Here is a 12,792-nt window from a genome sequence, read left to right on the forward strand (position 1 = left end):
GAATGGATCCAGCCTTTTTTCCCGTTAACGCACGCCTGCTTTTCTTTCCTACTATGCTGAAAGGAAGAAAAAAAAGTCTATTCTAAATCTTGAACTTGTAGTGGTATGAAGAAATCAAACCTGAATTCAAAATCCTATCATTTGTATCCCGAACTATGTGATACCGGTCTAAATCAAACCTTGTAGATGTTTGGTAGACTGGGAAAAAGGAGAATCCCGGCTGGGAATACCATTCGCCTCACTAACTAGTGGAGCCCACATGTCATCTTTATCTCTTATCCCAATCCATGTTTCCCCCATTATCTTTCTAAGAAAAATAAAAACATCGGCCACAGGGTAAAGCTAGTATGGTGAGGGGCATGGAGTCGGCCGGCCTGCTGATGCTTTCCATCCTTGTCTAGTGGGAGCTGAACTCGATGGGGAGGGGGAGGGGGTGGAGGAGCTACGACATGGGCCCCGTCACCGCCGGCGGGGGCTCGCAAGAGCAGGTGGCGGACGGCTGTGCAGCAGAGTGGCGGCTCCCAGGGCTGGGCCGCACGAGCGTGCTGAGGCAGGTGGCCAGCTTCGAAGGTATGCAATTGTTTTGGTGGCACCGGCATGGGGTATTATGCAGGAATGTTTGCCCGCCTAGACATGGGCAAGTGGTGTCGCGGGTGGAGGCCGTTTTGCGTGGCTACGAGCACGAGGAAGCGGTCCCATAGGCACGTGGCACGGAAGGCGCCATTGTGGCCGACGTGCACCACAACTTGGCCGAGCTTGTTAGTGTCGGCATGTGCCAGATTGGGGATGAAGATGAATCTTACATGTGGGCTAATATAGTCAGTGAGAGTAGCACTTTAGATTTTTATATTTTTCTCTACCAAACAACCCAAGGTTTGATTTAGACCGGGATCACATAGTTCGGGGTAGAAATGATGGGAATTTTGAGTTCGTTGTTTGTTTTGCCAAACCACTACAAGTTTAAGGTTTAGAATAGACTTTTTCCACGCTGAAAACGTGCAGTTGTGCGTGTTGCTTTTTTAGCATTAAAAAGACACGTGGTTTCTTTGTTAGTACTTTCATTTTTTCTTGTTCTACTTTTAATGATGTACTTCATATGTACCAAAATACAAATATAATGAAAATGGATGTTGGCATTTTGCCTAATATAGGCATAATCCTTTTAATTTCGTCCATAATTTTTTTTTTGAAAATCCTAAAGATTCAATTGGTCCATTTATGCATGGCAAGGGGTGAAACAAAAATTTAGTCTCACCTTGCTAGTTTAGAGGTAGTTGGACCTCCTTATAAGGGGTTGCTCCACTTGTTGTACATGCATGGGAAAAGGAATCCCACATTCGTGATCCTCCGCCCTCGCTCATTTCACCTTCTTTGTGTGTGCCTATAAAAGAGCGGTCGCTGCTCTCCAGAATAATACACATAAACGCCACAACGTCCTGATTCCAGAGCTTTGCACAGATCAAGGTTTTCCCCATTCCGTCTTACAACATGCACCACGAGTTGGGACAGTAGGACTCCAAAATCCCGCTTCTTGTGATCCTATACGGGAGAGCGGCGATAAGGTTCAATTTGGCGGGAGCACATTGCGCGACTACTGGCTTCAACTTCATCACGGACTTTGACGAGTTCTTCCCCGACGAGGACTTCTTCTCGGACATCAGCGGCCTCTACGACAACATGGGCGACAACATCGGCAACGCGAACGGGTCTTCTTCCGTTGTGTCATAGGTTATCATGTTTCTCCTACTTGAGATCATGATGCAATTTCTAGTTCTAGTATCTTGTCTAGAATTCATAATATATCGCTATATTTTAGATGGCATGTCTAGTTTGTTTTCTTTAATTCTAGCCATGTTTTATCTTCAGTTATTATTGGTGAATTTATGCAGAAAATTTCTTATATTTCCAACAATTCAAAAACCTTATTATAGGCAAATTTCTCCTGTTGGCTTTGTTGCGTCTTTAAGATCACATCCGTTTGAGGGTGTGAATTTTAAGAGATGGCATACGATAACAATTCCTTGGCTCACAACTATGAGATGCTTTGGTGCAATAAAGGCAAGCCTGAAGGAGAGCTTACTCCCCTCAATGCGAAAGCTTTCGAGAAAGCTGACACTCTTGTGAGGGGTGCTATTATTGGTGTTCTTGGCGAGAATATTATTGACTCGTATTTGTCTATAACTACAGGGATGCGCTTGAGGCCAAGTTTGCGGTCTCGGATGCATGTATTGAATTATATGTCATGGAGAATTTCTATGACTATAAGATGGCTGATGCGCTCCGTTGTTAAGAAGGCTTATGAGATACAGTCCATTGCCAAGTAACTTGAGTAGTTCACGTGTCTGTTACCAGACAAGTTTATTGCCGGAGACATCATTGTCAAACTTCCTCCTTCATGGAGGAATTTTTCTACCTCCTTGAAACACAAGAGACATGTTTTTTCATCACGGGTCTCATTGATACTCTTGATGTCGAAGAAAATGTGACAACAAAAAGCACGCATGCTCGAGGTGCTGAGGGAGGTTCTAGCGCTAATTTGGTGCAGAAGAAAAACTTCGAACTCCACAAGTTCAAGAACAGGAACACGTTTGATGGCGAAGAAAAATTTGATGCGAAGAACAAGACCTCACACTATACCAACTAAAAGAAGAAGACTGATATGAAGAAAGGAGTATGCCACGTTGTGGTGATCCTGATCATTGGGCTCCAATTGCCCAAACCGCTTTGACAAGAGTTAGCAAGGGACGGGCGGCAAGAGTGTTATCATTGGAGATACTGATGAAGGATAATGGATATTATATATTTCCTAGTATCCTTTCAGTACGTCATTCTCCTGAATGGTGATTAACACACGTGCCAATGTACATGTTTGTGCTAATATCTCTATGTTTTCTTATCGGGTCGCAGGGGGCTTCCTCCATGCTAATGGGCAACAGCTCGCATGGTATTGTTCGTGTTTACGGTCGATCTAAAGTTCACTTTGTGGAAGATCGTGCGCCTGAAGAACCTGCATCATGTCACTTGTATCAATAAAAATCTTATTAGCGGATCCCTCTATGTTGGGATGGCTACAATATTATCATCGAGTCCAATAAATTAGTTGTGTCTAAATTTAGGGCCTTTGTTGTTAATAGATATGAGCGTGGAGGCTTGTTTCTCTTATCACCGTTAGATATTTGTAATAAAGTTGTTAATCATATTTGCACCGATATTGACACAAATGTTTGGCATTTGGCCATGTTAATTTTGGTTGTATCATATGGCTAGTGTAGCACCCTACCTTTTAATAAAGGCAAGATACCTGTGTATAGTGCTATTCCCGGGATCACTGATAGCACACACATTACAAAATATAGTAATCATTGCAATAGTATCAAATTACTACAACGTAGATCCACAGGAGATAAAATAAAGTCTTACAAATTGCATAGTCACCTGGACTAGCTCAAATATAAATATTCAAAGCAAACACAGCGGAAATAAACTTCAATGAGCCTCCATCATCTCCATGCGCCACAGGAAGACATGTTGGAATGTAGACTCGAGATCCTACCTAGTAATCCTCTTCAGACGAACCTGCACGTTTGAATATGCAGCCCCACGAATGGAGGTCAGTACAATGATGTACTGGCAAATGACACTTATATGGTGGCTGTTTTGGGCATAACTATCTACATGATATTTGGCAAGTGGAGTTTAGGCAAATTTGCATAAAGCCAATTTTCTCCTACATTTTATTTCAAAACCAAAACATTTTACAAAACTCATAATGATGTCATAAACAGTATCATGGTTACATCTCCCATGTACTATCCAACAGTTGCTACTCAATTTTTAACTTATTCAGAAAAGGTGATGAGATTCCTCCGTACATTCCCTGCCTAGAAAGCTCAAATTGTCCATAACCGGGGACACGGCTAAGATCTTAGGTTTTAACTCTCGAGAGGTTGCGCTCTTTACCCACAATTCGCAACCAAGCCTTTCTGCCAAAATTCTTCATCTCGGTTAAGGCCAGGACGAGGTCACTACGAAGCTTTTCCTTAGTAGCCCCTCCACCTACCGGATCCGCCCGTACCCAAAAACTCCACCCACTGGCGGTACCCTAGGCGAGGTTTCCCACTAAGTACTTAGCCAAGACAGAGCCCATATTGTATTGTGGTTGCACTGGAAGCTATCTAAAACATGGGCGACATAATAACCTCTTTAATCCTGGGTGGCTAACCACAAGTGAAACTCGCATGCTTAAAACCCATCATAGGTAGTAAACCCCCGCACGATCCTCTGATGAAAACCAGAGGTGCAGTCCGGAGCAACCACTATTCACTGCGCACTCTCAGGCACCCACCCGTCCACTGGTCCATCTCCAGGGATCGAAGCCCTGAGCAGCCGCCCACCACTCAAACAATCCACCCAGGTGATTCATTAAGGTTGTTAATTTTAATTCTCAATATACTCAATCCGAAACAATTCAAAACAACAGTGGCATTTTGTTATTGCTAGGCACACTAAGAGTACTAGCCATGGTTCAAGGGTGGCTACACAATACTAGGATTGATAAGCATAGCATAACTTTCGAAAACAAAATCCTACCATGCATACTAGTTTGAAAAACACTAATGCATAATAAAATAGGTAGGAATTGAGTGTCACTTGCCTTGATCAAAGCAACCCGCACAATCACAGCAATCACAAGCACCACCTTGATCTCCTCCACGATCTGCTCAAACAAGCACAACAAAAATAAACAAACATTCGATATGCACAATCATAGACATGTATGCATGCATGCTATGCAACAATTTGACTTCACAAGAGAGGTGGTGTGTAAGTGTTGCATTATGTGTTCTCTGATATGTGTCATGTTACTAAAATACTCTGGACATTTAATTTGATTTAGAAAAACCATTAATCGAGTATCTACCTTACATATACAACATTACTAATTAGCTACAGCAAGCATTATGTGTTGTAAAAATTTGAAGGTGACCTCCCTGGATAGGTTACAGTAATACAAAAGTAGTGCAATTGGAATCATTCGAAAACGATTTATAGAATTTGAATTATCTTTGAATTACTGATTCGGATAGATTTTACTAAAGCAAGTTTGTGCACGTATCAAAGTCGTACAACCCCTATACCAAGTTGAAGTACACATTCTGAGGATTCCAGAAAGTACAAAATCATAAAATTTGGGTCAGTAGATTATTTTATACGAATTTCATAGTGTAAAATAGTTAATTTCATATCTAAATTTTAATACGTAAATCTATCACAGTACATATACTATATTATGGCATAATGGTGTTCTACAGATTGTAAGTTTCCGAAACTATAAAGTTTGTAAAATTTGGCCCAGTGGTTGATTTTATACGGATTTTACAAGTTGGACAGCAAATCTGAGATTTGAATTCAAATTTAAACACGCGTTTGACTGGGCGCTGACTGGGCTGCCACGCGGCGTGCTCGGATTGGTTGCGCGGAGATCACGCGGATCGCCCCCTGGGACTACCGTGGCCGTTAGATCTACTCGATCTGGGCGGATCAGATTAAAAGAAAAAAGAAGATAAGGGGGGTAGGTGGAGCTCACCTTGGCCGGCTGCTAATGGTGCGGCGGCGGCGGCTCGGGCGGACGGGGGCGGCGGCGTTCCGGCGGTCACCGGGCGCTGCGGAGGCGGCTACGGGAGGCGGCGCGATGCGGCGGGTCTTCAGATGGTGGCGGCCCGGGCATGACGGGCTAGGGTGGCTGGGGGCGGCGGCGGGTGCGGTGCAACGGCGAGCAATCGCCGTGGGCTGGCGGCGCGATAGGGGGGCGGCTTAGGGGAAAAGGCGGCGGGGTCGCGGGGCTACTTATAGGCGGTGGCACGGACGTCGAGAGGGCCTCAGACGGACGGGATTTGTCCGCGTCGATCTAGGGCGGGGCGAGCAGCGGTGGCAGAGTCCTACTCGGTCACGAGGTAGGAGAAGGAGTGGGCCCCGCTGTCAGGCGGCCCCACCCGCCAGCAAGAAGAAAAAAAATCAAAAGGGGGGGGGGGGCGGTTCAGTGCGCGGGCCGTTTTGGCAGGCCGACGGGCCGTTGCGGTCGGGCTGGCCCAGTTCGGCCAGTCCGAACCGTTTTTCTTTTTTTTTTGCTCTTTTCTTTTTTCATTTTCTTTTTATTGTTTTCTTCATAACTTTTGAATCCTAATTCCAAAATGACTCAAACCAGTTTCTAAAATGTTGAAAAATTCAGGGCTTTGACTTAGACAAAATAGTACATGATTTTTGCCAAAATAGCATGGTAGGAAAATTAAGAGTTTTGCACTAGGATTTTAAAGCTATAGTTGTTTCATATTGTGCTTATTATTTTGTGTGTAAATGAACAAATGCAAAGATGCCATGGATGCATGCAATTTTTTTTTTGAAAAATCCTAGGATGTTACAGACTAACCCCCTTAAGATGAAGCATGTCCCCGGGCTTCGGAAAGGCTAGCAAAATAGGTGTGGGTGATATTCTCGAAGATTTTCTTCATCTTCCCAAGCTGCCTCATCCTCACTATGGTGACTCCACTGAACAGAACTATATAGTATTGGCGCGGGTATTTCTTTACCCTGAGTATCTGATCTAGGCTAACCCCCTTAAGATGTTTAGCCTAATATCACCAATATTCAAGCGGAATGTGAATCGAATACTTTTTCTCTTTTTTTTCTTCTAGGGTAGTGAGTGTGATTGACCTACTAACACAATCGATAACTCCTTTATAAACCGTCATCCAGTCCATACCCAAAATCACGGTCAATCCTTGCGAATCCAAGATTACTAAATGGGTGGTGAATGTATAGGGGCCAAAATCTAGAACCAAAATACGACATCCAAAAATTGACTATCATTTCACCACCAGGGGATCTTACTTTAATTACTTTCCCTATTGCTTCATCGGGTAATCCATTTTTTTCTCACAAAACCATTGATATGCAAGAATGCGATGAGCCAGTATCAAATAAAACTAATGCTGTAACGAGTTGAGTGGAAACATACCCATCGCAGTGCTAGGTTCATTCACCACTTCCTCCACATACAGGTGGTTCGCCTGTCCCTTCTGGAATGGATTGGGTTTGGTGGCATCAACAGGCTTATTCTCCGGACAGTCATTGGCAAAGTGTCCGGTCTTCTTACACTTGAAGCAGGTGATATGGGACAAGTCCCTTGAATTGTGGCGGTGCTGGCCATTATTTCCATTGTGGTGTCCGTTACCTCCATTGTGACGGCCATTGTTTCCATTTTGATTACCATTGGAATGGTCTCCCTTGAATCCTTCATTGTGCCCATGACCATTGTAGTTGTTGTCGTTCCCTTTACCGAAATGACCATTATGCTTGTGTGAGTTGTGACTCCCACTGCCTTCAGAAGAATGGTGCTTCTTGTGAAACGGCTCGATGTGGTTCTTACTATTACTAAACTTCCTCTTGCGGTTCTCCTCCTTCTTGATATTATTGTCCAGCGCGATGGCTTGATCAAGTAGGGACTGGTAACTGGGTGTGTAAGCTACAGTCAATAGAATCTTCAGTTCACCCTTAAGTCCATTGAGGAACTTCTCCTTCCTCTTAGCATCAGTGTCAATGTCCTCTGGGGCATACCTTGCTAAGGTACATAAGTCATCCATGTATTCCTTCAGGGTTCTCCCTCCCTGTCTCAGACTGCGGAATTCATCTCTCTTGAGATTCATAATGCCCGAGGAGATATGGGCAGTACGGAATCCCTCCTTGAAGGTTTCCCAGTCTAAGTCATCTATAGGATGGGTGAGTTGATAAGTCTCCCACCACATCGCAGCAGGTCCTTCCAGCAGGTGAGCGGTGAACCTAATCTTCTCAGCCTCCGTGCACTCACAGGTGACTAAGTCCTTGCTGACAGAGCGCAGCCAGTCATCAGCTACAATTGGTTCAGTGGCACTGGAGAACTTAGCTGGTCGGAGTCTCAGAAATCTGGCGAGTCTATCCACTGGGGTGGTGGTGGTGGTGGAGGTGGCGGTGGTGGTGGAGGTGGTGGTGGATTGTTGTTGTTGTTCTGGGCGGTTTGGATGAACTGGGTCATCATCTGCATGAGTTGTGCCTGAGCTGTCATCATCTGGTTCAGAGCGTCCTGAGTTGGGTCACGTCTTGGCGGCATCTGATACAGTTTTAGCATAGATAAGAAACAAGACAGACAGATCTAGGAAGTAAAGTTTCCTACCCATGCACAAACAAGGCACACAACCAAACAAAAACACTGAAAACTAGAAATTCAAACTTTACTTAACTTATCGAGTTTCGAAAATACGACTAAGATATACGGTACTGCCTTACATCAAATAGTAGGACAATACATAAGAGCGATATGAAAATTCTAAATATCTAAAGGGGTCTTCTAACGTCTCTTGACTGCTCCATAGCAAGATAGTGGGCTTCCTTCCTCGCTTGCTTTCCTCTTCAAATCGTTCTCCTCAACAGTCGGCGCCTCCTGAGTAGCTGGATGAGGTGGCGATGGCGGTATCTGTTTGACTAGATGCGCGCACTGCGCCTGTAGTGCCAAGATTATCGCCTCCTGTTTGAAGGTCTCATCCTGTAGCTTTTCATTGTCCGCCTTGAGTTGAACAACCTCAGCATCTAGTTCATCCCTCTGTTCCTTCAGCTCATAATACTCCAGATTGTTCTCCTGGAGGATTTGCTTGGTCATGTCACAGTCGTTCATCTCAATACGCAGGTGATGCTCCATCTTCTGGGCGTACCTCTCCATGCCCTCGAACTGGATTGCCGTCCATGTCATGCCTTCACGATTTCCCTTAGTCCTGAAGCAAAATCCCGTGGAGTTGCGACGTCCGAAGTACTAGATGTCCGAATCCTCATCAATGTCGTTCTCGTACCTGTAGACGATGCGCGCTAATGCCTCATGCATTGCCATCACTACTCCATCTTCCCAGTCTGGATACGTCTTCAGGTAGACCACGATGTCGGTAACTGGTTGAACAAGACGTCCCTCAATGGTGGTCTCGATCTCCCAGCATTCCACGATGTGTACATCAGATATCACGGCTCTCCCGCGGAACATGGGTGCTCGTATACTCAGAGACCTGCACACCCGGGACAGCGTGTCACTGAAAGGGGTGTCGTCCTCGGGGTAAGGGACCCAGAGCTTGGTGAAGGTGCCCATCTATATTTCGAAAAGTGAGGCAAGGTTAGAATAGAATCAAATGAATATATAAGTGAAGAATTAAGATTTTCATAATTATACTCAAATAAGTTTTATCATATGGTTTTCCAAATCCCAGGGTCTCGATCCTACAGGCAACACTATGCTCTGATACCATTCTGTAGCACCCTACCTTTTAATAAAGGCAAGATACCTGTGTATAGTGCTATTCCCGGGATCACTGATAGCACACACATTACAAAGTATAGTAATCATTGCAATAGTATCAAATTACTACAACGTAGATCCACAGGAGATAAAATAAAGTCTTACAAATTGCATAGTCACCTGGACTAGCTCAAATATAAATATTCAAAGCAAACACAGCGGAAATAAACTTCAATGAGCCTCCATCATCTCCATGCGCCACAGGCAGACATGTTGCAATGTAGACTCGAGATCCTACCTAGTAATCCTCTTCAGACGAACCTGCACGTTTGAATATGCAGCCCCACGAATGGAGGTCAGTACAATGATGTACTGGCAAATGACACTTATATGGTGGCTGTTTTGGGCATAACTATCTACATGATATTTGGCAAGTGGAGTTTAGGCAAATTTGCATAAAGCCAATTTTGTCCTACATTTTATTTCAAAACCAAAACATTTTACAAAACTCATAATGATGTCATAAACAGTATCATGGTTACATCTCCCATGTACTATCCGACAGTTGCTACTCAATTTTTAACTTATTCAGAAAAGGTGATGAGATCCTCCGTACATTCCCTGCCTAGAAAGTTCAAATTGTCCATAACCGGGGACACGGCTAAGATCTTAGGTTTTAACTCTCGAGAGGTTGCGCTCTTTACCCACAATTCGCAACCAAGCCTTTCTGCCAAAATTCTTCATCTCGGTTAAGGCCAGGACGAGGTCACTACGAAGCTTTTCCTTAGTAGCCCCTCCACCTACCGGATCCGCCCGTACCCAAAAACTCCACCCACTGGCGGTACCCTAGGCGAGGTTTCCCACTAAGTACTTAGCCAAGACAGAGCCCATATTGTATTGTGGTTGCACTGGAAGCTATCTAAAACATGGGCGACATAATAATCTCTTTAATCCTAGGTGGCTAACCACAAGTGAAACTCACAGGCTTAAAACCCATCACAGGTAGCAAACCCCCGCACGATCCTCTGATGAAAACCAGAGGTGCAGTCCGGAGCAACTACTATTCACTGCGCACTCTCAGGCACCCACCCGTCCACTGGTCCATCCCCAGGGATCGGAGCCCCGAGTAGCCGCCCACCACTCAAACAATCCACGCAGGTGATTCATTAAGGTTGTTAATTTTAATTCTCAATATATTCAATCCGAAACAATTCAAAACAGCAGTGGCATTTTGTTATTGCTAGGCACACTAAGAGTACTAGCCATGGTTCAAGGGTGGCTACACACTACTAGGATTGATAAGCATAGCATAACTTTCGAAAGCAAAATCCTACCATGCATACTAGTTTGAAAAACACTAATGCATAATAAAATAGGTAGGAATTGAGTGTCACTTGCCTTGATCAAAGCAACCCGCACAATCACAACAATCACAAGCACCACCTTGATCTCCTCCACGATCTACTCAAACAAGCACAACAAAAATAAACAAACATTCGATATGCACAATCATAGACATGTATGCATGCATGCATGCTATGCATCAATTTGACTTCACAAGAGAGGTGGTGTGTAAGTGTTGCATTATGTGTTCTCTGATATGTGTCATGTTACTAAAATACTCTGGACATTTAATTTGATTTAGAAAAACCATTAATCGAGTATCTACCTTACATATACAACCTTACTAATTAGCTACAGAAAGCATTATGTGTTGTAAAAATTTGAAGGTGACCTCCCTGGATAGGTTACAGTAATACAAAAGTAGTGCAATTGGAATCATTCGAAAACGATTTATAGAATTTGAATTATCTTCGAATTACTGATTCGGATAGATTTTACTAAAACAAGTTTGTGCACGTATCAAAGTCGTACAACCCCTATACCAAGTTGAAGTACACATTCTGAGGATTTCAGAAAGTACAAAATCATAAAATTTGGGTCAGTAGATTATTTTATACGAATTTCATAGTGTAAAATAGTTAATTTCTTATCTAAATTTTAATACGTAAATCTATCACAGTACATATACTATATTATGGCATAATGGTGTTCTACAGATTGTAAGCTTTTCGAAACTATAAAGTTTGTAAAATTTGGCCCAGTGGTTGATTTTATACGGATTTTACAAGTTGGACAGCAAATCTGAGCTTTGAATTCAAATTTAAACACGCGTTTGACTGGGCGCTGACTGGGCTGCCACGCGGCGTGCTCGGATTGGTTGCGCGGAGATCACGCGGATCGCCCCCTGGGACTACCATGGCCGTTAGATCTACTCGATCTGGGCGGATCAGATTAAAAGAAAAAAAAGATAAGGTGGAGCTCACCTTGGCCGGCTGCTAATGGTGCGGCGGCAGCGGCTCGGGCGGACGGGGACGGCGGCGTTCCGGCGGTCACCGGTCGCTGCGGAGGCTGCTACGGGAGGCGGCGCGATGCGGCGGGTCTTCTGATGGTGGCGGCGCGGGCAATGACGGGCTAGGGTGGCCGGGGGCGGCGGCTGAAGGCGGCGGCGGGTGCGGTGCAACGGCGAGCAATCGCCGTGGGCTGGCGGCGCGATAGGGGGACGGCTTAGGGGAAAAGGCGGCGGGGCCGCGAGGCTACTTATAGGCAGCGGCACGGACGTCGAGAGGGCCTCGGACGGACGGGATTTGTCCGCATCGATCTAGGGCGGGGCGAGCGGCGGTGGCAGAGTCCTACTCGGTCACGAGGTAGGAGAAGGAGTGGGCCCCGCTGTCAGGCGGCCCCACCCGTCAGCAAGAAGAAAAAAAAATCAAAAGGGGGGGCGGTTCAGTGCGCGGGCCGTTTTGGCAGGCCGACGGGCCGTTGCGGTCGGGCTGGCCCAGTTCGGCCAGTCCGAACTGTTTTTCTTTTTTTTTGCTCTTTTCTTTTTTCATTTTCTTTTTAGTGTTTTCTTCATAACTTTTGAATCCTAATTCCAAAATGACTCAAACCAGTTTCTAAAATGTTCAAAAATTCAGGGCTTTGACTTAGACAAAATAGTACATGATTTTTGCCAAAATGGCATGGTAGGAAAATTAAGAGTTTTGCACTAGGATTTTAAAGCTATAGTTGTTTCATATTGTGCTTATTATTTTATGTGTAAATGAACAAATGCAAAGATGCCATGGATGCATGCAATTTTTTTTTTTTGAAAAATCCTAAGATGTTACAGCTAGCTAAACTGAATTCAATCCTGAGTTTCACTACTGTCAAGGGTTTTAATTGTCAAGTGTGTGCTCAAGCTAAGCAACGTCGCAAGTCTCATACAACTGCGGAGGTAAGTAATTTGGTACCTCTAGAACTTATACATTCAGGTATTTGTGGGATGAATGATGGTTGACAAAAGGTGGAAAGAAATATTTCATGATGTTTATTAATGATTATAATAGATATTCATATGTGTATCTCTTGAAATCAAAAGATGGGGCGTTGAATTTCTCAAATTCTATAAAGTCGATAACAGAAAACCAACTTGATCAGAA

The sequence above is a fragment of the Lolium perenne genome, chromosome 2 (genome assembly GCF_019359855.2).
Source record: "Lolium perenne isolate Kyuss_39 chromosome 2, Kyuss_2.0, whole genome shotgun sequence".
In the NCBI taxonomy this organism is placed as follows: domain Eukaryota; kingdom Viridiplantae; phylum Streptophyta; class Magnoliopsida; order Poales; family Poaceae; genus Lolium; species Lolium perenne.